Below are 25,691 nucleotides of genomic sequence, written 5' to 3' on the forward strand. Positions count from 1 at the left end.
TTTATTTGTAATTCGAATTGTTTTAGTTGTAATTCGAATTATTCCACTTGTAATTCGAATTATTCCAATTGAAATTACACATGAAATCATTCGAATTACAAATGGAATAATTCGAATTTCAAATGGAATAATTCGAATTACAAATAAAACAATTCGAATTACAAATAAAATAATACGAATTACAAATAGAATAATTCGAATTACAAATAGAATAATTCGAATTACAAATGGAATAATTCGAATTTCAAATGGAATAATTCAAATTACAAATGGAATAATTCGAATAACAAATAGAATAATTCGAATTACAAATGGAATAATTCAAATTACAATTGAAATGTTTCGAATTACAAATGGAATTCTCGAATTACAAATAAAATGTTACGAATTACAAATGGAATTCTAGAATTACAACTAAAATGATTCGAATTACATCTGAAAAAGGTGTAGTATAACGGCCTTCGGTTTTTGGCGATTGTCAGCCACGATTGAATTCATTGAACCAGTTTTTCATAGTGCTTTAGTATGGCCATTTGTCGACATACAAAGTTTTATTTTGGTCGATACACTCTTGCCGTGATTATCCACGTCGAAAGTTGTGAAAAATTATATTATTGCAAAGTTGTATTTTCCAGTCACAGTAAACAACACAACACAACACATGGTCGTATGAAAAACTGTCCTGAGTACGTTTAGGCTAAAAACTGCCAAACTTTCCAAAAAAAAAATGTTTAAAAGGCGGCAGGCAATACGCGGTGTCGCCTAGGCCATAAAATTTTCATGCAGCCCATTGCGAGGGCTGCCTCCTAAGGATAGAAATACTTCAGTTTTAAGTCGGACTTTAAAAGAAATTTCTAATATATTTTATTTAATTTGCTCGGTAATTAATATATCTAACTTGGCATGACTGTTTTGGTCTTGAAGAGAATACGGATACGAACATTTATCAGAGCAATGAAAATGATGCTTCAGCAGTTCTTTAGACCACATAAAGGCGAACTTCAGTGAGATGCAATAGATGCCTGGAGTGGGTGCATATCAGGGTCTGTTCTGGACTCGCATGCTGCAAGGACACCATGAGGAGTCATCGTTATCTGAATACACGACTCCCCCGCAGTCCCCCAACAGTAGCCGCACACACAGCACCTTACACCAGCCGTAGAGTGGAACAGGGAATTCCCCAAGGAGGGAGGTATGCGGATGATGATTGTACGATCTTAGCATCGGGTCCTACCGTCGCGACGGTCGATAATATGTATGTTATGTGATGGGTTAAATGTCTACATAGCTGACCTAGTGCAGTTTTTTCATCTGAGTAATATGAAAATATCCGCCGCTAAATCCTACACTGTTCAAGACGACTAGAATGGGACTCCCACTGAACATATTGGTCGATGGTTGTACTGATTTCGGCCACTAACTACCCCAAAGTATTGGGTGTAACATTCGATATCATGTTTAAGTCATCCGCGCACAGCTATTTGCGATAAGATCAGAAGTGGACCGATAGATCAGAAGTATGCTTCAAGTCCCTGGCCGGCAGCACTTGGGATGCTGGCAAAGAAATCTTGTTGACCTCTTACAAAGCAATAGGCCGGTCTGTGGTAAGCTATGCGGCGCCAGCGTGGTATTCAAAGGTTAACGCTTCGCAGTGGAAGAATATTCAATCCTACCAAAATGGCGCCCTCAGGACTGCCACTGAGGACCATCTTCATGAGGATACGAGGATTTTGCCCGTGCATCAGCACAACTGGATGTTATCGATGCAGTAGATCTTCATGATCTGGAGAGAGAGAGAGAGGTCCAAAGGTATAAACGAGAACCTCTAGACCAACGATCCTATCAGGCAGGCTTCACACTGATGTAGTCACGTTTTAGCCCAGATATGATCCGGACGATGCAGCCGCCTTAATTCGTATCGGGATCGAATTGATGTCACGATACCCAATACATGACCGGCATGTGGATTGGGACCACACGACACGCTGCATTTGTTTAGCTGCCCAGCAAACCCCAGAGGAAGCAGAACCCGATAACTGAAATAATACACGAACATTCGCACCTGTTCAACAAAAGGGTAGTAACTGAAAATTTTGAAATTTTAACTTTTCATCAAAAAACGATTCATAATAATCAACTCCACCTATTGTAAAAAACTCCCATTGTTTTGTCTACTCTTTCGTCAAAAAATACCGATAAGTCAATTGTCATCTCTTCAGAATAAATACTCTGTATCGACAAAAGAGACTTATTTTAAGATGCGCCCACATGTTTCAGGCATTTACATCGCGATTTTTTCAGCAAAAGAGTAGTATTTCGAATTGTTCCCTCTTTATGTTATCAGTCGCAGCCCATTTTTTTCTAAACAAACATTTGTTTCAACAAAATGGTAGTAACTCGAAAAATGGTTAGAAATATGACCAAACACTTACAGAAATAAAAAAAAACAGTGCTGTAGTGTAGTAAAAATATATCTTTACGATTGCATAGTTTTTGTGTGTATTATACCTTTAACATTAACATAAATCGTTTTTTGTCTCCACTGAAAAGTAGAAAATTTTGAGTTACTACCCTTTTGTTGAACAGGTGCGATATAAGCGTTGTACAACAACAGCACCAATCCCTGAAAATCAATCTTTTTGCAAGGGACTCCTAGGTAAGATCGAGGAAATAGTAGATTTCATCAGTCAGAAGAATATCATGGTGGCGACGGTCCAAGAAACCAACCTCAACAACTGCAGTTTTCAGCGTTGTGATGGTACTGAGGAAGGATCGCACTAGAAGTGGAGGTGGGGACTAAATTTCCTATTGCACCAGTCTGTTCAATACAAAGACCTAACTCACTTGAGCCTGGCTCTAATGACCCGTACATGGATTGTATAAATAGCAGTACTCCAGGTTATAGACCCAACATTAGCCCGCTTTTGGAAGGTCATAACCGTTTGGTCATAACCCGTCTGGTCTAGGGGGACCTTAATGATCATCATAAGTTGGGGCATTCGGTCCTCGGAAATGACCAGCAGAAATGGCTGAGAAGATGATAAATCTACGTTTTGAACGGTCAGTGAGAACGCCCCTTCCAGAATTAGCGGAGAGTGTCGCAGTAGCAAAGACCCTTGAGGCTTTAGTCCTCCCCAGCGTTAGAAATATCTATCCAGTTGCCGATCATCAACATGGGTTCCGCAAGCAACACAGCACGACAACAGCGCTGCACGCCATATCCACACATATTAGACGAGGACCCAACCAGAGCAGTGATGGTGGCGCTTAACATAACAAAAGCATTTGATACTGTCAAGCACTCAACGCTTTTTGAGGATGTCGAGCAAACAACCATCCGGCCAAGTTTGAAACGTTGTATAATCAGGAATAAGAAGTTCAAGTCCCGTAGAGTGACACAGGGAGTTCCCCTAGGTGGGGTGATATCTCCGGAACAGTTTAACCTATATCTCTCCTGTTGCTAGGGTGGGAAACAGAGTATTGTACTCCTCAACCAAATTGAGGAAAATATCCCCCTAACTCTCAAGGCGGAGAGCATCTTGGATGATATTTGGTAGAATTTATTGGTGACTGAAGAGGATGAGGTCATGGACACGACAGTGATACATGTTTCAACCACCTCTAGTCATTATACTGAGACCCAATCCATGAACAAAGCTGTTGAAACGGCTTGTCCCTCTGGGTCAGACGTATTAGTGTCGGACAAATCCAACAAACCTTTGTCTCAGGAAAAAAGCTCTGGAGGAGGAAAGCGGCAAGAGTGAAATATGCATCGATAAGACGATTGATTCAATGATACCTCAAACCTCCAAAAATGCCAAAGAAAATAAGGATAAGAAAGCGCCATCAAGCACCATCAGGGTAAAAGAATTTCAGCTGACACGTAAAGGAATTTCAGCTGGAACTTGAGGTTCGCGAGGAATTTCAGTTTACTGACAAAATAAGCTGTATTTTGCTCACCAAAAAATTGTGGACATATATGAGGCACTCAGCGCCAAAACGGCCTAACCCACAGACCCAAAAAATCAAACTGCCTATAAAGATTTAACACGAACGTTGTGAAATAAATACTTAAAAACTCCATATTGCATTCTTTTAGAGGGTTATACAAGCAATATGGAGGATTTTTAGTAGGTATTTCAAAAGGTTTCGGTTCTTTATAGTCAGTTTGGTTTTTTTGGACATGTGGGTTAGGCCGTTTTGACATTGAGCACCTCATATGGACCCACATTATATATGTATGTATATCGGACCGGCCGAACTTAACTTATTCATTTTCGATATTTCGCAATTTCATGAGTTGCATATTGTATTTACTTAAAACTGGAGCACCATCACTGCCATCGTCATTGTAAATATTGCAAATAGCTGCAGAAAATCCAGTAAATTTTTCTTCCAAAGTTTTTTTTCATTTCTTACCTGAAAAGATAAAGAAAAAGGAAAATTTATTAGATTATGATCACAATCTTCACGAAAATAACGAATTACAATTAAAGGTGAATGAAACTGTACTTAAAACAACAGCTCCAAAAAAAAAGACAAGAACTGAATTGAATATGAAATACAACCCCCCAAAATGTGTCATGAGCATCACAATAATAACATCCATAATTTTTCATCACACACACGTGGTAACATTTGTTGCATGACATTCAACAGCTACTCAAAAATAATGTCATAAACAATCGACGACAACAATCAAAGGAAATGCGACGGACTAAAAGGCCAAACAAAATATGAGTGTTATGTACGTTGTATCTGCCTAATAAAGAGAAGTGGCGGAACAAACACGCTGACTGTGATTAGATACATTCAATTATTTCTTTCCTCCTCCGTACACAAACATACGGACATCCCCCCGTGTAAGCCGCCTTAAACAACACCTTAGAAATATTAAACCTAGCAAAGACATCCCCTCCTCTTCTCCCCCTCCGCTTTTAATGACAACCAGAGGTGGCGTGTCATTATTCTTGTATTTTAATTAGTTTGTAGAAGGATCTTCAAGAATACTAGGAGAAGAACCGTTGTGCGTGGGGGAAGGTCATTGCACTCGTAAGAGACAAACAAAAATTACACACGTAATGCGCACGGCTGACAAACAAAGACCCCCAAAACACGCCAACTGCATAGGAAATAAAAACGGATTTACCAATAAACAAAGTAAAGTCTTTGTCATCCTTTTTGGGAAAGACACTCTCATCGCGCATCCATAAAATGGAAAATATGCTTATAACGAATTTGACAAGCGGACATAAAGAGAGATGTACATACACATAAACATAGATGAACCCATACAAAAGACACAAATTCCCTGTATAATTATTCTTCTTTGTTTTATGGGTGACACATCTCAATATCAATTTCAAAAATTTTCGATTTACGTAGAAAAGATATAAAATAAATTAAGATACCTATCAGAAGCACTGGTTAATGTTATAAGCTGCTGGTCGAAATATTCTTTGTCGTAAAGATTGAAAAACTCGTCCTGCTAATTCGACAAGACACAAGGGCAAGAAGTATTAATTGCCGACAGTATAACTCCTGTATTTCATTAAAACATTTTATTCCTAAAGGCATGACCAGTATTTAACCAAGTTTTTGGAGAACAATAATTATCTAAAAAATATTTAATTTGTCTACATAAAAAAACCCCATACTATTTTCAAAGCGGAAGGCGTAGTGCAGTGAATAGTGTGCCAGACTACCAACCGAAGGATCCCAGGTTCGAATCCAGGCGGAGGAGGAAAATTCATTCAAAGTTGTTTTCGAATATCTATAAGAAGAGGTTTACGTCCCCCTCCAGATGAAATCCATCCAAAGCTCCATGACATCCAAAAACCAACCTCGGGATCAACACAAGAGGATAACCCAAATATGAATGGCAAGAAATAGCGCCGCCAGATGAGAATGACAACAGCTTTGTTCCTTTACTTTGTTAATGGTAAAAGTAGCAAAAGAGCGAACTCTCAAAATTGCTCTAAAGTAACAAGTTTTGCACAAAACTAAAGGAACGGAAAAATAGATCTGGCAGCAATGCCAAAAATAAAAATGGCTACCTAAAACAATAACAACAAACAAAATAAATGTAACTGTTTTTTATTTCACTGGTGTAAACTTTTTATTATTTATATTTATTTATAATTTAAATTTATTTTATACCTTTTCATTTTGCTTTGACAGTGCGCGTTGTTGTCTTTTATTCTTTTGCCTTAAGTGTCAAATAAATGCAAAGCTCCGATTTACTCGCGAGTGAAAATTTGAGGGGAGTTGACATTTTTTTTTGTGGTGTGGGTGGGGCATGTTTTCGCGAGTGAAATTCGAGCGAGTTTTCGGAGCTCTGGTCAAATCAGCAGTTTGACAGATTTTTCTCTTTTTACACCACGAAATTTGTAAAATTTGAAATTTTGTACCGATTTCGTTCCGATATCGGAGAGAATGCGGGAAATATATTTCCCTTCCGAATTTCCCAAGGATTTTCTTCAGATTTCGTTAGGAAATCGGATCCGACATTTCGAATCGATCCGACATTTCGTTTCGAAATTATGTCAACCACTTCATACAACTTTCGTTAAGATGTCGTTACGATGTCGGTACTATTGGTTTGCTGGGTAAGTATGGACTTGCCCACGAAAAAATATATCGCTGTAATCAGGGTCATAAGGACTGCATCCGAAAAAAATTCAAAACTATCCTTAAACAGCTCATAATCAACTTTTAACCGAAATTTTTTAAATTTGTGCTGAAGGTGTATTCAATTTTGATGTAAATTCGAATGAAATGTTACGAAGTGCAAAGCTTGGACCAAATGAGCACTGCTACTCTCTGACAAACGCATTCCTTAATTGCATTGTGTTCTAATATTTCAGAACCTAAAGTAAACTTGTGAGGAATAATGACCGTTTATTTTTGCAAGTGAAAAAAAGGAAAGCCGAAGATCCAAACCCACACAATCACCACTATTTGACATGCATGTTTCGCCGTTGGTAGAGCGGTTCATCAAACATATCGGATGTGGAGTAGCTTTTGTTTTACTGAATGTTTCCCTGATCTTATTTGTTCCACTGCATTACGAAAAATTCCGAATTCTCTAAGATGTATTAAATATCCATATTTTCTCTGTGAAGTGACAAAATTCCAGGATTGTATGCATTCACCATTTTATCTTCGTACTTTCTACGCGAAAATATTTTTGGCCTTTTTTAAAGGTGGTTGAAGAGGTGATAAAATCATATGCCATACCAATGTTACCATGGTCCGGAAAATATTAAAAATTACTTAATAGAAATAATTCTTGCGACTCAGAATATGCATTTAGCATAGTTGGAATTTTTTTTATAATTTTATGCAAATTTTCGAAGTTTTCAGGAAGTGATTTCACAACGGAACTCTCTAGGTTTTCCAACACGAGGTGTTATTTTGGGTAGTCGTGAAACACCGAAATACAAAACTTGGTGGAAAAATTCAAGCTCTTGGAACAAGTAAGTGTTGTGAAGAATAAAACCTGTACACATCGGTGCGAAGATGAGATTACGGTGAATGGTGTGTGCTATCGAGAGATGATTAATGATGTTTATGGTCGGAGTTGAATGCTATTGATCTGGACAATTCTTACATTCATCAAGACGGCGCTATGTGCCACACAAACAATGTTATAATTGCTCTTTTGCGGATCGTTTATTTCTCACAAAGATATGGTATACGCCAAAGCCCAACGTTGATTCAAGACCTCAAAGATGGAATTCGCAAGGAAATAGGGTAGCCACTTTGCGATTTGGTTATGCAAAATCACTTTTTGACCTTTTTTCTCAAAAACTGTAGCGGGAATGAATGAACTTTTGCCTATAAATCACTAAAGTAACGTTTAATACATTGAAATATACATAAATTTCACGCACAAATCGATTTAATTTTTTTTTTTTTAATTTATGAAATGAAAAAAATCTCAAAAATTATTTCCTATTGCACGAATGGATAAACTTAAGCCTACTAACAACTAAAATAACGTTTATTCCATCAAAATATTTCTTCCATTCAATATGAAAATTTTTGAATTTTCTGTTAAAAAATTATATCTTTGAAAAAAGCGTTTACGAAATTTTTATGTCAGTTTGGTTATCTCATGTGGTTCTACAGTTTATTTTCAATTATATATCTGCTTACAGTGACTTCACAAAATTGCCCATAATTCTGATAAATTGAAATTTTTAAATCATTTTGTGCGTGAAGTTTTTTCACCGAATCACCTTATAATTAAAAAATACATAACCCTGTGCTCACATGGCCATTGGTCTGATATTGTTTTTCATCACGGCATGCCTCCCTCTTTATTATGATCTAAACTTTAAGAAAGATTGTGGTTGTGGTTGGTAAGAAATATATTCTTCTAAACCATCATCAGATCCATTTTTGGAAATATATTTGTCTATAAAATTAATGACGGAAACGAGGAGGAAACGAATCATTGAGGTCGACTTTCGGAGCATCCTTTATCTAGTACATTCCAAGAATGTACGGAGATCCACATTGCTGGGATTCCATTCTCAAATACTCCAGACTTAAAGCAATTCTCCAATATTTTTCTACAAAATGATTATCAAAGACTCCATTATCCATTTTAAATAAGTTCAAGTGTTCCATAATGTATATGGACCTGTTTGTGGAACTTATATTGCTCAAACTTATATTGTGAGTTCTTAAATTCATCATCTCCAAATGTGCAAATAACTTTCTTTTCAAATTACTTATATACCTCATGCCACATATAATGCTGACATACTCATGTCTGATTTTAAGTGGACTTAAACTTTTAAATTAATTCCCCATAAAAGACAAAAGAATTTACAAAACTGCAAATGATTCTTTGATGTTAACCTTAATCATCATCAGTAGTAAGAAATTACTTACATCAAGACAAAATAACGTAGTAATTCTCCAAAACACACATTCATCACATTCAAAGAATTCGGTAAAACCCCAAGATTTAATATAAATTTTCGTAATAACAAAAACAACAACAACAACAATTATAACGAAAAAAGGTCATTGGCTATGTGCGAATGTGTATTGAAATTTTCAATAAATGGGTGAGGAGACGAAGTTTCGGTGGTTTAAATTTAATATTATTGCCCCCAAAAGTCTGGTCGATTGTCTGGCTGGCTGGGCTGGTTGGCTGGGCTGGTTGACTGGCTGTAAGATTGGATGCCAACAAAAACAGACATAATAAAGAGAGGTTGGTGTTGTCGCGACATGCGTCTGTTGTGTTGATTTGAGTTGATTGGACTCTCAGTTTTTGCCATAGTAAAAGTGTGATGATGAATTCTCCCAGACGAGAGTAAAGAAGAAGATATGAATGAAAGTGTAATTTGTAATATTTACAACAGAAGGCAAACAGCAGCAGGCGGCTGCCTTTCAGGCAACAACCTCTAAAGCCAGTAGCAAACAGCTAAGGGCCAAAAAAAGAATGAATAAAAAGCTCCACACTCACAGGAACAACCCAGTTCTGAATTGTAACAAAACATTTGAACGAATCTCTGGGTAGTAGTGGGTTCACTGACATATTCTAAATTCGTCGGTTCAGTAAACCCATTGCTTTACAGAAAAATGCCATAAAAAGGAAAAGTTTAGATAATATGGCCGGCCAACGAACCAACAAAGTCTTTGTTCTATTTTCTACGAATATTCCTTGGTACTTTTTATGACGGAAATTTTATTGCAATGACTGTTGCTTTTTTCTGGATCCGAGGGCCTGCCATTCTCCTTTTGTTGTCTTTGCATTAATCGTAGGATTTGTTGCTGAGAATGTAAGCAACACATTACCATCACCCACCCATACAACATTAAATCAGGCCAACGCCACACACAAGTCAAGGCATGGCGAAGGCACGACAAATAAGTTTAACGACACCTCTAACAAGGAGTGTTTCATTCATATAATATGATGGTCAGGGTTCAATAAACCACAACACAATTCTTCCCCAAAAAATCAAAGACCTCATTAATATTTTTTCCATGGGATAAAAAACTAAATGTGCAAAACTAAAGCCAATAACCTGCAGGAGAGGGATTTTTGTCAACTCGAGAATATAATTCGTAATATTTTGAAAGTTTATTTACATTTCTGTGATGTTTTGGAATATGGAACAAAATCACATTTTGCGGAGGACACTTCAATTAGCGTATATTGACTTTGAAAAATCAAGTAAAACTGACTAAGTTTGACTGGGACGAACTATTTAAACCCTTCACAATGAGAAAACCTCTAATATTAAGGCTGGAATAAGAAGTCGATATAGCCTTAGACGGACACCCAGACTATAGCCCATTGAAATAGTCACTGAAATAGAAAAAAATTCCACAGAGCTAAACTTGGATAGAGAGATAGGGTTTGCCATCACAGGCAACGCCTAAAAGCTTCCACGTTTATAAAGCTTTTTTTCTAACAGCAATCCTTATTAAAAGATGACTAGATCAAAAGATATACATCTTAAAAATCTCAACAAGAATGATCTTAATGATTTTTTCTAAAATATAAAAATGCATAACTATCCTTTGACGCAAGAATAACTTTTAGGCAGAGCTCCGAATAATGTGCCAAAAGATTCTGTCGTCAATTTATTGACACCCATCAGAGCAGAACAGGACCAAGAGGAACACCAGCACAGTTGACAGCCTTAGATAAACACATAATGTTTATGCTACTGGATGAACAACACGGGGTTAAGTATTTAAGAAGTGTCCTCAACCTATCGTTAGCCACCCATATTATACCAGAAACCTAGAAAGTTGTTTGAGGATATAGAGAAGACCACTCTCCAGCCGTATTTGAAACGTTGGATAATCAACTATATTTGCGGATGCCAGTCGTTTGTCGTTTCAGCAATAAGAAGACTATTCAAACCTGCCAGAATGCAGCTTTGAGGACGACAACAGGGTGCCTCCTCATGACACCAGTGGACCACCGTTGCATCAACATGTTGTCGATGCAGTACCTATTTAGGTGTTATCTTCGTGAGCATCCACGACGATCACGAGTTAATGGATAGGCTTCCCTCACTCAGTCAGGAGAGATTTTCATGATCTACAGAGAGAGGTCTAAAGGTATAAAAGTGAACCTCTAGACCAACGAGCCAATCTGGCAGGCTCGGATAACATTCACACTGGCATATATTAATATTATTTGTTTTATTCCTTAATGAAATATAGTATTTAAACAAATGTGTAGCTTCATCTTCTTATTAAACGAACTATATAGCTGTTTTATCTATGAAAAGTTCCAAATAAGCTAAACAATTTAGTATTGAAAATCTGGTACTATTGACTCACAACCTCCAATGTCTATACTGACTTACTACCTCCAATGTCTATATTGACTTACTACCTCCAATGTCTATACTGACTCACTACCTCCAATGTCAACACATGGTTCCTCAGGAACTACTGACTTACTATTGACATACTAGTTCCATTGTCAGTACTGACTTTCGAATGACACGTTCATACAAAATGTCTATAGGAAATTACATTAGTTGTCTACAGTTTGTCAGTACATAGTACTGTTGACAATGTCAGTAGTAAGTCAGTATAGATTCACTATTGAAATTTCCTACAGGGTATATATGGGTTTGTCATTCTTTTGTTTGCTTCATTATGATTAGGAGTGTATTTATGTGATCAACGCACGATTTATTTACCTTATGAAGTTTAAATTCGATCTTTGCACTTATCCTATTTAAAAGAATTTGTGTCAGAATCTTTGAAGTTAACAGTGATATTCCCTGTACATAGTTCCTTCTACACTGAGAAAGAACTCTTTTTTTTGGAATTTTAATTATTATTCCTTCTGACCAGTCTTCTGGTTGTTTTTCTTCTTCCCAGATTTTTTTGGTAGTTGGAATATTTTAACCATATTGTCAGGGCAGCATTTTAATATTACTGTAGGTATGCGATCATAACCTGATGATTTATTATTTTTTAGTTTTCTAATAGCATTTTCAATTTCAGATACAAATGGGCAAATGGTGTTTAAATCGAGAGGTGGCATGGATGGATTCGAGAATAGGAGAGATATCGGGATAGTTATTCTGAGTTTCTATGAAGTGGTCTCGTCATCTTATTATTTAATCATCGGAGAGTTTCATTTTTAGATTTTATTTGCCGATCTGATGAAATATTATTATTTCCAATAACTTTCTTTGTAAGTTTGTAAACGGTTTTCGTATCATTTTTTATTTGCTGCGTCGTCGCTAGCTCGTCTACAAATCATCTTTTGTCCTTTCTACAAGCCTTCCCCACTTCTTTGTTCTTCAGTTGATATTATTTCTCCAGTTTTACGCACCGAGCCGCGCATGGTTTTTTAATATCTTTAGATTTTTCCTTTCTTCGATTAGAGTCCATGTACATGTGGTTATCCATTCTCGTTTCTCTTTAGGTTATTGCCCTTCTTCACATATGCAGAAAAGATTATCTTTTATCTGTGTCCATTAGTGCGATTCTGTAACTCATTTTTTGAGTTAACGACATAAATCGTTAAAATTAAAACGCAAAATTATGAATGAAGAGTTCAAATAAATGTCGACAACACTGTTGCTATCGGTAGAACTTTACGACTACTTGTTGTTGGTCGCCAACTTACCGAATAATATTGTTAATTATCGAAATTATAAGCATTTTAATTTTACCGTTTTTTGTCGGTAACTCCAAAAATGAGTTAGAGAATTCCACTACAGATCTCTTTGATTCCATCGCTAGATGAGATACATGTTGATTTTTTTCAAAACACATACGTATTTAGTGTATAATATTAAATGCTACGTTCAATTTTCGTTGGCTCGATGAGTTACTGCTTGAAAAAAGTTCACACCCATATATTTATGCGGGAACCAGCAATCTTTCTTCTTGTTTTCTTATAAAATAGATAAATATGTCACCAAAATTTATTTCCCCTTGCTCTGTCGTATGAGAGAATAAAACCCTGCAAAAAGTCCTCCCAAAATTATGGGTTTCGTAAGGGATTTTTGGCAGCCGTAACTACTCTCAAATCCCCTTTCTTCCCCATTATTTTTACAAGGGCATGTCGCACTCAGTTTCTAGTTATGTTATGACCACTAGAATAACTAGTTATTCTGTGGCCAATAGAAGTTGAAAAGTAATGTGAAAAAATTCTATTTTTAGAACAGTTGATGTGGAGAATGTTTTTAATTTCAACACACTTCTTACTTTTATTTTACTTTATTTTATTTCGCTCCCTGCCCGAGTTGAACACACGAACCCTCTGATTTCTAGCCAAACACACTACACACTGTGCCACGACACGAACATTAAGGGTTGCTTAAGAACTTAAATGTGCAGTGCACCACGAACTGTTATTTTTTAATTAACAAAAAGTTTTTGTTTTTGTCAAAAACTCGCGTGCCGACGGCGAGCGTTGAACACACAACCCTAGGATTTATAGTCGGACACACACACTGTGCCGCCGTCCTCATTACTTAGTGAGGAGTAAAGTAAGTAGGTTTACCTTGTAAATTTTTTAAGTAGTAACCCATTATTTTTCAGATTACTTGTAATGCGAAAAGAAGCTTGTTTACATTACTTTGTAAAGGGTTACGTAATGACTATCGGATCCAAAATTTTGCTGGGAATAAATATTCCTCTGACAAGTCGAGTTGAGTTTTTTCAAGTTGGTCTTAAATATAACCCAAACCCTATTTCATCGTATCTTAAACTATTTTTAACAATTTAATCAAATAAAAGGTTGTTTGTTCGAAGAAGAAAAGGCTCCCAGAAGAACCTTCATAAACTCAAAAAAGAAAAAGTGAAATCCAAAAGAAAGACCTCAATGACCAAAGAAAGTCAGGACTTTAAAACATAAACGAACCAAAATGACTGATTACAAACAGTTGCAGTTCAAAAATGTTTGCGCGCCTATCATTCATTCACTTATTATGCATCATCATCATCGTTGTTTAACAACTGAGGTTTTTAACCCCCGACAAGGTCGTATGCAGATATGGAGAGTATAGATAGGCTTCGTTTGCAGCTACGTAGGAAACACAACAACAAAACAATATGGCCAAAAGATAGATGGCAGCCAGGCACTCAACTAAGCAAGTAATGAAAGGCATGGTAATGGTGACTGACTGGTAACGGTTGGTGAAAAGCAGACCAAAATAAAACTGAAAGAGAGACGACGACTACCACCGACAACAGTTGAAACAAACCAACATCTCCCCACCTGCTGGTCAATTTATCTCTCTCTCTGCAAAAAAGCAGAAAATTCGCATTGATTTGGAAAACAAATATCTCTAAAAATAGATCTTCTGTCTTGTTTTTAGAAAAAATACTAAGATGAAAAAGAAACAAAACAAAACGGTGGATCACAGAAGAAAACAAAATATTTAGTAGATAAATGAATGCAGTTATTGTTGGTTGGATCGGTCCGTTGTTGGTCAGCAGAGTTAGTGTCTGGAATTTTAAGCAAACTCAAAATAGAGACCACAATTTTCTTTGAGAGAGGAATTGATTAAAAGGTGGCTATTTTCATAGGCATGGCAGGCAGCAATTCGACGTCTTTCTTTGTGTTTAGATTCCAAAATAAAACTTCAAGAGATATGTTGGTATAAACAAAATGATCTGCAAATATCATTGGGTAGGCCAAACTCAGTTGCGGCTGATGTCAGAAATTCACAAGAGATATAACAGCCTAGAAAAAAAAAATCACAAAACAATATGTATAAAGCTGATAAAGTAAGAGGAGTGGAGGCAAGAAGTGAAGACTATATTCACAACAGACCAGACCAATCAACCAACGAACCCACCAGCAGCGATCGTTGCAGGACAATGACCGCGAAATTGCAAACGAATGCATACAAGATGACTACTATGATGCTGTTTCTGCTGCTGCGACTGCGATTCGAAATGTTTGCGTGGCTAAGAAATGGAAATAAAGAGGAAGCGGCAGGCGTACAAGCAGGGCAGGCAGTAAAGTAAGAGGATGACGGTAATGATGATGATGCTTGCTTTTACTACTCTATTGCAACATAAATGTCGACTTCGACCAACCAAATACACTTTACAGACATTAACATTTAAGGCACTAAACCGGAGAAATAGTTATTGCATATCTTTTTGCTGTGCTTTTTTATATGTCTGTTTGGTCACTGTGATTTTCCCTAATCACCTAATGCTCTGTGTAACGGTTACAGAGGGAAAAGTCAGTTACTCAGCCAGCCAGCCATAGTGATGATGTGGAGGAAATTGGAAATAAGTGTAAAGTGAACTTTAAATTAACGTAGTGACCTAGCAATTTACAGTTGTAGTCGCGATACTAAAACAGGCAAGGAGGGGAGAGATCACAATTGTCTCATTAAACATTGAGGGAAATATTTTTTACAATCATGGGTGTATTCAGGTATTCAGAGTAGACATAGTCAATATTTATGGATGGGAGCCAAAATGCAACTTCCCAGCAAACAATAGAGTTGTTCTAAGGTCGGATGAAAATTGGATGTTTTTGCGGACTTTAAGACCGAATCCGGTCCGAACTCTGATTAAATTTCGTATGGATTTCTGATATATTTAATGACGTTCGTACATATATCGGTCCTAATTCGGAATCTTAATCTTAACAAATTCTGAAGTTTTTGTCGATTTTTCGGACAAAATTCGGAAGTAAATTCTATATGTTTCCGAATAAATAAGTAATGAAAAACAACAACTCCCACAACTTTTTTCAGTGCAATTGTTTCTTTGATATGGCCACAACCTCAATGAACGGAAAGAAACAAAACGATTCCCGTACCAATCACACAAAGCCACAAACTTTCCAGCTTCTCTGAATCGTTTCATTCTCACAACCAAAACAAAAACACAAACTTTTCAACGTAAAAAGATGAAAACCGTACGATTGGTGAAATGTAACTTCGGCTATGCTTTGCCGAGTTGTTTCATTCACCACCGAAACGACAAGTATTTTTGGGAAACGTTTGCCGTGCGTTATGGTCAATGACACACTCAGCCACACACACACATGTGATTGCTTAACAACCCTATAAGTTAGCATCAGCATACCACAGTGAATTTTATCAACCACCAAACGTTTTTGATTTATTCACATGTGTTAAGTACTATTTAGTTTTCTATCTGTTGTTGTGTAGTTGAGTACTTTTCGCTTTACGTTTTGTTCGTACTCACGAATGTAAACAAAACGAAACTAAACAGCGAACTCGGCCAAGGAGGGTTATGTTTTGTTTTGTTCCTATGGAAAATACGAAACGAAACGATTGGAAATTTTATTTAAAGTATTTTTACGTACTCTGCACAACCTGCATGCGATTATCCCTAAGTTCATCGCGCTCAGCTTGTTTCCGAATTTAACGAAAGCCACTTCTTCTTTCAATTTTCGAAGACCAATATGTTTTTCGTCACCTTCCCCATTTTGGCAACCCTTGTTGTTTATTTTTAGAAACTTACTCATTACGGCGGCTAAAACCTTAGGCGGGATGTTCGCTGTTCTTCTACTTCACTATGTGTTGTTATAGTCCATAGTGATTGGGTTGCAAATATGAAGACGTCATCTCAGTATAGTCCGACGTGAAGTTACGTTTTACGGTACCAGGGTTGTCTATGCAAGTAGGGAGACCTTGCTAGGGTTGACGCAGAACTCAAATAAGAAGCTGCATTCAGAGCCCATCCCGCATAAACATGGATCTTTACATCTACCTTGGTGGCAACAGAACTGAGAGCGTTTTCCCAGATTTTAATGGAACGGGCGCAGGTGTTTCTCGCCTTGGCGTCTAAAACCATGCTGCACTATTGCACAGCAGCAATATGATGCGCGGGCCAGCAACGCTTTGGCATTACTTAGAGTGTGGTTGTCCTCCAAAGATCCTCCAGGTCTATCTTACAAGTACAAATTTTAAGATGAGGTTCACTTTCCTCTTTGTAGGGGGGATAAGATGTATCTTCCAGAAAAAGGTCTCCGGTCAGACTTCGTAGTTGATACTAATACCACTTTTAGTTCCCCAGTGCGTGATAAGTTAGACACGTTCAGTGAATAGGCAGAATGTATCACAAGTATTACAATGGTGTAGTTGTCTAACCATTCCCCTCTTCGGCTCTGGAACTGACGAATGGCAACTTATTTATATGTGTTATGTTATGATATGGATTATGGTTGATTATCCAATTCGCTACTGCACCTGTGGCATCAGAAATGGGGCCTCTCGTAACCGAGTTACTTCCAGTTTCAGTCCCATGTTATCGGGAAACTGGTAACCCTTGTTAGGCTGGGGTCCTCCCTCAGTGTCTTGAAACTCAAAATCAAAATGAATTTAATGTGACCCCTGTTTGCCAGGATGTAACAGGAAGATGACCAGAAGACGGAAATGCCCGGAGAGCTCGAACATATGTCAGTAATTCTTGTAGAGAAATCCACGTTCAATGGAGGTGTGGGACATTTTTCCCACCGTGATGTTGCCTGGCCTGGGAAACGATCCCGGTCATACAGAGTGCCTAGATGGTCTTTGCACCACGATGGCGCCCAATTGAAGTTCATAATCTAAAACCTGATACCTAAATCGCCAACTTGCGATGAGATCATCACTGCAGCAGCCGGTCGACCAGCTGGTCTAAACCAGAAAAAAGGCTAGACCACCTGAAACAATGCAACATTGCTACAGTATTATGTAAATTGTGACAACGGTAAAATATCTCTCAAATCCAGGAAAGAAGGATGATTGACCGGCTGTTACTTTCAACGGCGTGACACTAACTGACCCAAAGAAGTGCGCGTGTTACTTTAACCGGCAGTTTATAGAGCAACCTGAGAGTGATAGGGCGAAAAGGAGTGTGCTACGCCGTATAAGAAGAGCCCTCCCAGTCGAGGAGGTACCACTACAATTTACGATGAGTGATGTTGCTGACGTCATCCGCAGCGCGAAATCATGCAAAGCCGTTGGACCCACACGGAATATCAATGGTAATGCTTAAGCAACTGGATGAACCAACCGGAGTTGAGTATTTAACAAGTGTTCTCAATCTATCGTTAGCCATATAGTAAAATTAGCGGGGTGATCTCATTAATGAAGCCACGCAGGATGCCTACAGAGGTGAATCATACATGCCGTTTCGCACTTGCACCACAACAGAATTACACGCGATATCCAGTGAACCAGAACAGGCCGTGCGACCGAAAAGTCATAGTGGCTCTTGACCCATAGAAGGCCTTCGAATACCGCCAACCAGCACCACAACAGAATTACACGCGATATCCACAGAACCAGAACAGGCCGTGCGACCGAAAAGTCATGGTGGCTCTTGACCCATAGAAGGCCTTCGAATACCGTCAACCATGCCAAGCTGTTCGAGGATATAGAGAATAATTCCGTCCAGCAGTATTTAAAACGTTGGATAATCAACTATATATGTGGAGGTCAGTCGCTTTTGGAATTTAGAAACACACATTGTTTGATGGTGTCCTGATTCCGACCACTAACTGCCCCAAAATATTGGAAGTAAAGTTCGATAGCATGTTTAAGTCGTCCGCGCAAGCCACAGCTTTTTACGATAATATCGAAGTTAGAACAAGGTCCTCAAGTCGCTGGTTGGCAGATCTTGGGGTGCTGACAAACAAACCTTGTTAATTCTGAGTGTTACACTACTTTGCCTGAAGTCTCGAGAAATTCGAAAAACGAGCAAGAGAAGACGAATCGTTCCGCATCATGAAAATTCGAGCTCTCACAAATCGATTTTAATCAGCATCTGTTTGACCGGACAAAACGTGGAATTGATGGGTCATGCGCCATACAGTCCTGACTACGGGCTTTACAATGATACCCATATTGAATTTTTTATTTTAGTTAATTTGCTTACATACATAATAATTATACATAAGTTAAATCACTCCAATTGGAGCTTATAGCCACAACAAAACTTCTGAATCTTCTTCTGTCTTGTGCCAGGTGTCGGAGCTGTTGCCATGTGAGACCTTTGCTTTTAAATTCTTCTTCCACAGATCTTCGCCAAGTAATCATTGGTCGTCCCCTGTTTCTGTATCCCTGTGGGTTCCATTGGAAGCAGACTTTGGCAATGTTTGTATCCTCTTGTCTGAGAATGTAAACTATCCATTTCCTTCGTCTAATTTCATGTCTTTTGGGAAGCATATCTGCATAAACTTTTGATTGCTTGATTGATCTTTCTCAGGCATCTATTTACAAAAACCTGCAGTTTATTGTCGATTGTGCCGGTTACTTTCCATGTTACACATCCGTAGAGCAGAACCGATTTGACACTCGTATTGAATAGACGGATCTTAGTTTGTGTTGATATTTGTGATGATTGCCACACTCTTCCGAGAGAGGCAGATAAGTAAAATCTTTGAATTCTGCTATAATGTGATTACTGATAATTACTGGAGTGGAGTTGTTTGTTGATATGCTCATCACTTTAGTCTTGAGGAAGTTAATTTTTACACCGACGCTAAGGCCATTCTCGTACAATCTGTTGATTTTTGTCTTGTGCTCCAGCTAGCGGGTGCGACATTAAGCATATGTTGTCCGCGTAATCCAGGTCGTGCATTCAGCTTCCATTGTATACCGTGGGGTGCTTCGTTGTTCGTCTTTGCCATCACCATATCTAACACCAACAGGAAGAGGGTGGGTGACAGTAGACATCCTTGTTTTAATCCGTTGTTTATGTGGAAGCTTTCACTGTCGAAACCATTAAAGCGAGCTTTACGCGGCGCATTGTGGTAAAGCAATTGAATAATTTTGATAATTTTCTGGGAGATTTAAATATTGTGTGAACATTTCTATATTGAGTCCCTGTGAATGTTATCGAAGGCGCGCTCAAAGTCTACAAATATCAGGAACAGAGGGGAGTTCCATTCCACAGATTGTTCCGGATTATTAACTAGTTTATGTGATCCACGTAAGATCGATTAAGTCTAAATCTAGCTTGTTCTTTCCTTAGGCTTGTATCAATAATTGGCGATATGTGGTGGAGAATAATGAAAGATATAATTTTTTGTATCGAGTTGAGAAGTGTTATTCCCCGCCAGTTTTTGCATTCACTAAGATCATCTTTCTTCGGTATTGTAATGATCACTCCTTCCTTCCAGGATGAAGGAATGTTTTCTGAAATCCAAGCTTCATGGATTATAGGTCATATGAATTGGTCCAAAGTTGGGGTATATTTGAATATTTCTGAGGGAATGTTGTCTAGTCCAGATGCTTTGTTGTTTTTCAACTTCATTATTGCGTCTCTCACTTCATTGAGCGTAGGGGCTGAGGTTGCTATGTCCCTTCTTGGGTTTCTTCTTCCCAAAGGCTCATCATGGGTATTGCTCGGTTCCGTTGATGGAGATTCAAAGAACTGTCTACATCTTTGTAGTTGTTACTCGGTTGAATTTAAAGTAATTTGCGTCTTTGATATTGGTGATTGACCGTAGTTTCTCCCCGCTAAGCAGTCTGATTGCCTTGTAGACTGACCGTGTGCTACATCGTCTTGCAGCGTCTTCCGCCTGGGTTGCGATATTGTTAAACCATTGTCGTCTGCCTCTTCGGACTAGCCTTTTCAACATTTTTTCGGCATTGCTATAATTAGTTTTAGCAGTGTTTAATTCTGCGGATGTCTGGGCTGAGTATAATATATTATTTTTTTTTTTTCAAATGTTTTTTATTAATTCATTTTAAGTGAAGCCTCAGCGCCAAAAAGGCATTATTGAGGCAGTTGACAACATTTTAAATTCTTATAATAACATCAGAAAAAATATTATCATTAGATAAAACTTGTATAAAAAAATTATGAAAAACAAATTATTATAAGCAAATTATTATGTAGTTCTTTATATTAGAAGTGTTTCTTTTCTAGAACACAAGTAATTCTTGCAAGCTGATTTAAAATTTGAAAGTGTTTGCAAGGATTTTATATGTGAAGGCAATTCATTAAATCTTTTACTGCCCATATAATCAATTCTTTGTTTCGTCTTTTCTAGTCGACATCTTGCCATTCTAAGATTGCTTTCATTTCTTGTTTGAATACTACTTTGGTTTTGCGGTATAGATATTGTGTGGTGGCCAATTTCTTTAACATTTTTGAAAACATATATACGAGTTTGAAAAACATGTTGTCCATACACTGGCAATATTTTTGGTGCTATATCTTTAAACAGTGAACTTGTGGGGTATCTTAGAGGCAACTTATAAATCGTTTTTAATGCTTTATTTTGCATGCATTGTAAAGCCTTCAAGGATTTGCAACGTTTGTTATAAGCATATACGATTGCCAAATAATTTAAATGTGATTGAATAAGAGATTCAAATATTAAAAGTTTTGTCCTTACGTTTAATTTGTTTTGCATTTTGTAAAGTATTCCTATAGCAGGAGAAATTTTACTTTTAATATTATCAATATGCATATCCCAGCAAAGATTACTTTGTAATGTTACTCCTAAATATTTTGTTGAAGTACATTCATTGATTACCTCTCCATCTACAAATATGCTGAAAGGATTATTATTATATCTTGGCCCCTGAGGGCGAAAACGAACTATTTTTGTTTTATTTGGATTTATTAGCAGTTTATTTAAACGAGCCAACTCAACAAGTAACGCTGCGTCACGTTCCATACGAACCTTCAACTCAACATCATAATTGTAAGGATAGAGTAGACATATGTCATCAGCAAACATGAACAATTTACCATCGAGTGTTAAATTTTGTATATCATTTATAAAAATTGAGAACAATGAAGGCCCCAATCCACTACCCTGTGGCACTCCAAAATTAATCACACCCATAGTACTCTTTGTTTCATTTATTTGCACATACTGTCTTCTATAAGATAAATAGTCTTTAAATAGTGCAAGCTCCTTGTCCTTAATACCATAATATTTCATTTTATTTATTAAAATCATATGATCTACTAAATCAAAAGCTTTGGTAAGGTCAAAGAATATACCTGCCACAGCATTAAATCCCTTGTCCAGACTGCAATAAATATGCTGAGTCACATTCAAGATTGCATCTGCCGTACCACAACCCTTTCTAAAACCAAACTGCATTTTATAAATTAATTTATTGCTTTCAAAATAAGCTGCTAACTTATCAAACAAAACCTTTTCCATAATTTTATCAACTACTGAAAAAACGGCAACAGGGCGATAATCATCAAACAACTTAGCATCATTTCTTTTGGGTATTGGTATTACCCTGTGAATTTTTAAGGCATCAGGATACACACATGCAGAAACCATCTTATTAAAGATATTAGCTAACGGTAGTGATAATTCATGGCTACACTCCTTTACAAATTTTGTTGATATGCTGTCATAACCTGCCCCCCTATTCTGTAACTTTTTAACAACTTTACTCATAGTTTATTTTACAACAATTTCATTTGTTTGTTTTGTAGTTGTTACAAAAACAAAAGAAATTTTAACAACTTTTCAATCGATAAAAGTTAGAGAATAGGCCTACTGGGCTCTTATTGCTTTCCATTTTTGAAATGATATTTAATATGTCATTTTGATTTACTCTATTTATCTTAAATTCAGTATCTGATCTTGAAAGTGTTCGTAGCGAGTTTATAGAATCCTCAGGACTACTACTGATACGATCTCTGAGTTCTAAAGCTATATTAAGAAAATAGTTGTTTAACGAATTTGCTTTCTCTTGATCGTGGACAATTTCATTTCCATGAATATCATGTACACATATATTACTCTGTCTCGTTCTGGCTAGAGTCTTATTTAATTTCACTCTTTCTTCTATTGCCTCCCACGAGGCGTCATTGATCCACAGTTTAATATGGTGTTGGCTGCAACCTAAGATGTTTTTTTGCACTTTTTCGACAGGTTTCCATGATACTCTCCCAATTATTCGATGATCTTTGATTTAGCTTTCTGCATATGTCATTAGAGAATACATTTGCTGTTGCAGTGTCTTGGAGGCGGTGCATATTGTATTTTCTGTAACTTTCTTATGATACCAGGCTTAAGGTCCAAATTTTGAATCTCCAATCAGAAGCTTGTGGTCCTTGTGGGGGATGGGGATGTTCGTAAAGGTGCACCTCGGCGCGGAAAGCTCTCTGCTTGCTATTCACCTGGGAATAGTAAGAAGTGATTCATTTAGCAGACAATCCAAGCCGCTCACTACGTCCGTCTTTTGAAGTCACGTATCCCCTGGAAATGTCGCTCAAACAGCCGTTTGAAGGCGGCTAATGTGAGAAGGCGGTCATTTTAATAACCTGATGGCTATAAATACAGCGTCTCTGGTAAATAGGGTCGCAGCTAAAACTAAAATGACGTGGGGCATGCATGCCTAGATGCCGTTGGCAATGAAATCACTAGGATCGGATTATGTGGCCTAATCAGCCACATATCTTAAAGAAAGCGATTAACGAATATCGACTTGGTCGACTGTAAAAATATGAGAAATGTAATTGATATTTACAGAATTTTAAAGACCCATATCTCGGGAAGTATGGACTTGTGCAAGACAAAATTTATATCGTTATACTGTCCCAATGGCTATCTGTGGTATATACAAGATCGGGGACCGAGCCCTAAACTCGGCTTATGACTTTTATGCTGAAAACGGGCGGAATCATCCATTCTGAAGAAAGGTCTTTGGATTCAACCAAACGTTTTGTTTTCATTTATAATTCGGCTGAGAAAGGACGTCTCGTTTCTATTACTTTTTTGTAGGCGAGATTTTTCTGCTCATGTGTTCTGATACATTTCACAATAATCGTTTTCCGCAATTATCTCACAATGGGTTAAAATACTGATACGTTGCTGATTCTTATTACGCCAACAAACAACAATGCAAAAATTTACTACCTACCACAAACGAAAAAAATGACCAGCAATGGATGGAGATGAACTAAAGATGAGAGGAGAGCCATGATACCCATGCACAAGTGGCGTGTGGATCATGAATGAATGAATTTCACAATTAATTGGAATTTTACAAAAATAAATAATAACAATAATTTTAATTGAAGGAAGGAAGAAGGGGCAGTCAATGACGTGTTTTTTTTTCTAGAAATATTAGGTTGGTATTTATTCACCTTGCTGTAATCTAAACTGGACAAGTGTTAAGACACATTTCGACACAGTTGAGGTGGTAAATTCCTCAAATGTTGTTGATGTTATTGGTAGTGTTTTTTGTGTAATTGTAAAAAAACTGCAATGTTTTTTTTTTTTGCAACTATGTTTTCCAATCACTTAATTGACACAACACTGTAAAAAATTCAACACATTTATAACACAAAAGATAGGTTTTTTATGTTTTTTTCTGTTGAATATTTTTTATATTTGTTATTTTTTTCGTTTTTGCATCCACACCGTCTTCACAACTGCGTTATAATGAAATTAAAGACAACAAAGAGAAACTCAAAATCCCTCACAAAAAACGCAAAAAATTGTAAAGAAAATAAACAAAACACACAATGAAAAGTAATAATGGACAACAAAAACAACAACAATAAAAAATAAACAAGCGAATGCAAAAAATAGCGAAAATCACAACAACTTTGGAAACTGCAAAAAGTCACGAGTGGAAGAAGAAGACAAGACAACAACAACAAAGACAAGTATTGAATCCAAAGGCCAACACAAAAAAACAACACTGAGGCAAGCAAGCGAACGAGTACAGTGGGTTGGTTGGTCGTTCAGTTTGGGTAACACCACCACCCCACCAATGCATACACGGAGGGGAGCCGGTGGGGAGGGTGACATGGAATGCATTGCTATGTCATGCAACTGCTGCGGCTGCTGTTGGATAGAAGAGGGTACTCTTCTCTCCTCTATCTCTCTCGCGGATCTGAGAGTATAATAAGGCTTTCAATTTTTCACTTGCAATGTAAAATTGAGAAATTAATCTGTTTTGTGAGAACCATGCAAATTTGCAAAAATGCCGAGAGAGAGTCTTGTTAACAATGACATATCTCTCATGATTTGCAAATTTGTTCACAAAACTAATTTTAAGGAAACATTCTCGCGCACATTGATTAGACAAACTGTCGTTCATTTGCACGAATTGACGGACAGTCAGACATACAATTATTGTAAAATCTCGACTGCAAGCTAGCAAGTACACATAAACTTGGGAAGAGGAAGACGTGTTGTGGCCACAAAAAATAGTAACAGCAACAACAACAACGGTACCGAGAGAAACTCACTTGCCTTGTGAATTGTATGACTGCCAAACAAACCAGTCAACGGTAGTAGTCGGTCCGTCAGTTACACATTTTATTTTCTAGTTGCATCAACATGTCGAAAGCGAAAATCACAAGTGAACGACAAATTCATACACCACTACACATACATATTTTAATAAAAGAAGGTACACAACAATATTTTTACAATTGCAGAAAATTATAAACTTGCACATTTTTATGGTGTAACACAGGGTTGCCATATCACGTCGTCTAACAAGCGCTTTGGATTTCAATAGAACTCCAAAGGGGTAGGAAATTATAAAGAATTGGAGGGTATATGAAAAGTGTTCCTTTTCGGGTCCTCATAAAAATCCCAGTAGAACGTATATTGGGCCATGTGTTGGCATCAATTCGGGCCTAATACGAATTGAGCCGCCAGCATCGTCCGCTGGCGTTCTTCTGCTGCGGCATTCACTGTAACTCTGTACCGCCTGCGCGACTCCATCAGTGTAAAATGCTATGCAAGCCTGCCT

The 25,691-nt window shown here is 37.4% G+C and overlaps 1 protein-coding gene across 10 annotated transcripts in view; it reads right to left on the reverse strand.

Moving 5' to 3' along the window:
- Positions 1 to 25,691, reverse strand: part of LOC141396602 (uncharacterized) — a 128,984-nt gene that overhangs the window by 74,383 nt on the left and 28,910 nt on the right. For 3 of the 10 annotated variants that reach the window (XM_073972195.1, XM_073972206.1, XM_073972189.1), the window contains exon 1: positions 24,067 to 25,517. The exons of the other annotated variants lie outside the window; for them this stretch is intronic. The gene's annotated coding sequence lies outside the window, so the exon portion shown is untranslated. Of the gene's footprint in view, positions 1 to 24,066; positions 25,518 to 25,691 lie in introns of those variants that run through there. 10 annotated transcript variants of the gene reach the window in all.

This window comes from Musca autumnalis, unplaced genomic scaffold (genome assembly GCF_047663935.1).
Source record: "Musca autumnalis isolate F117 unplaced genomic scaffold, ASM4766393v1 scaffold_3, whole genome shotgun sequence".
NCBI lineage: Eukaryota > Metazoa > Arthropoda > Insecta > Diptera > Muscidae > Musca > Musca autumnalis.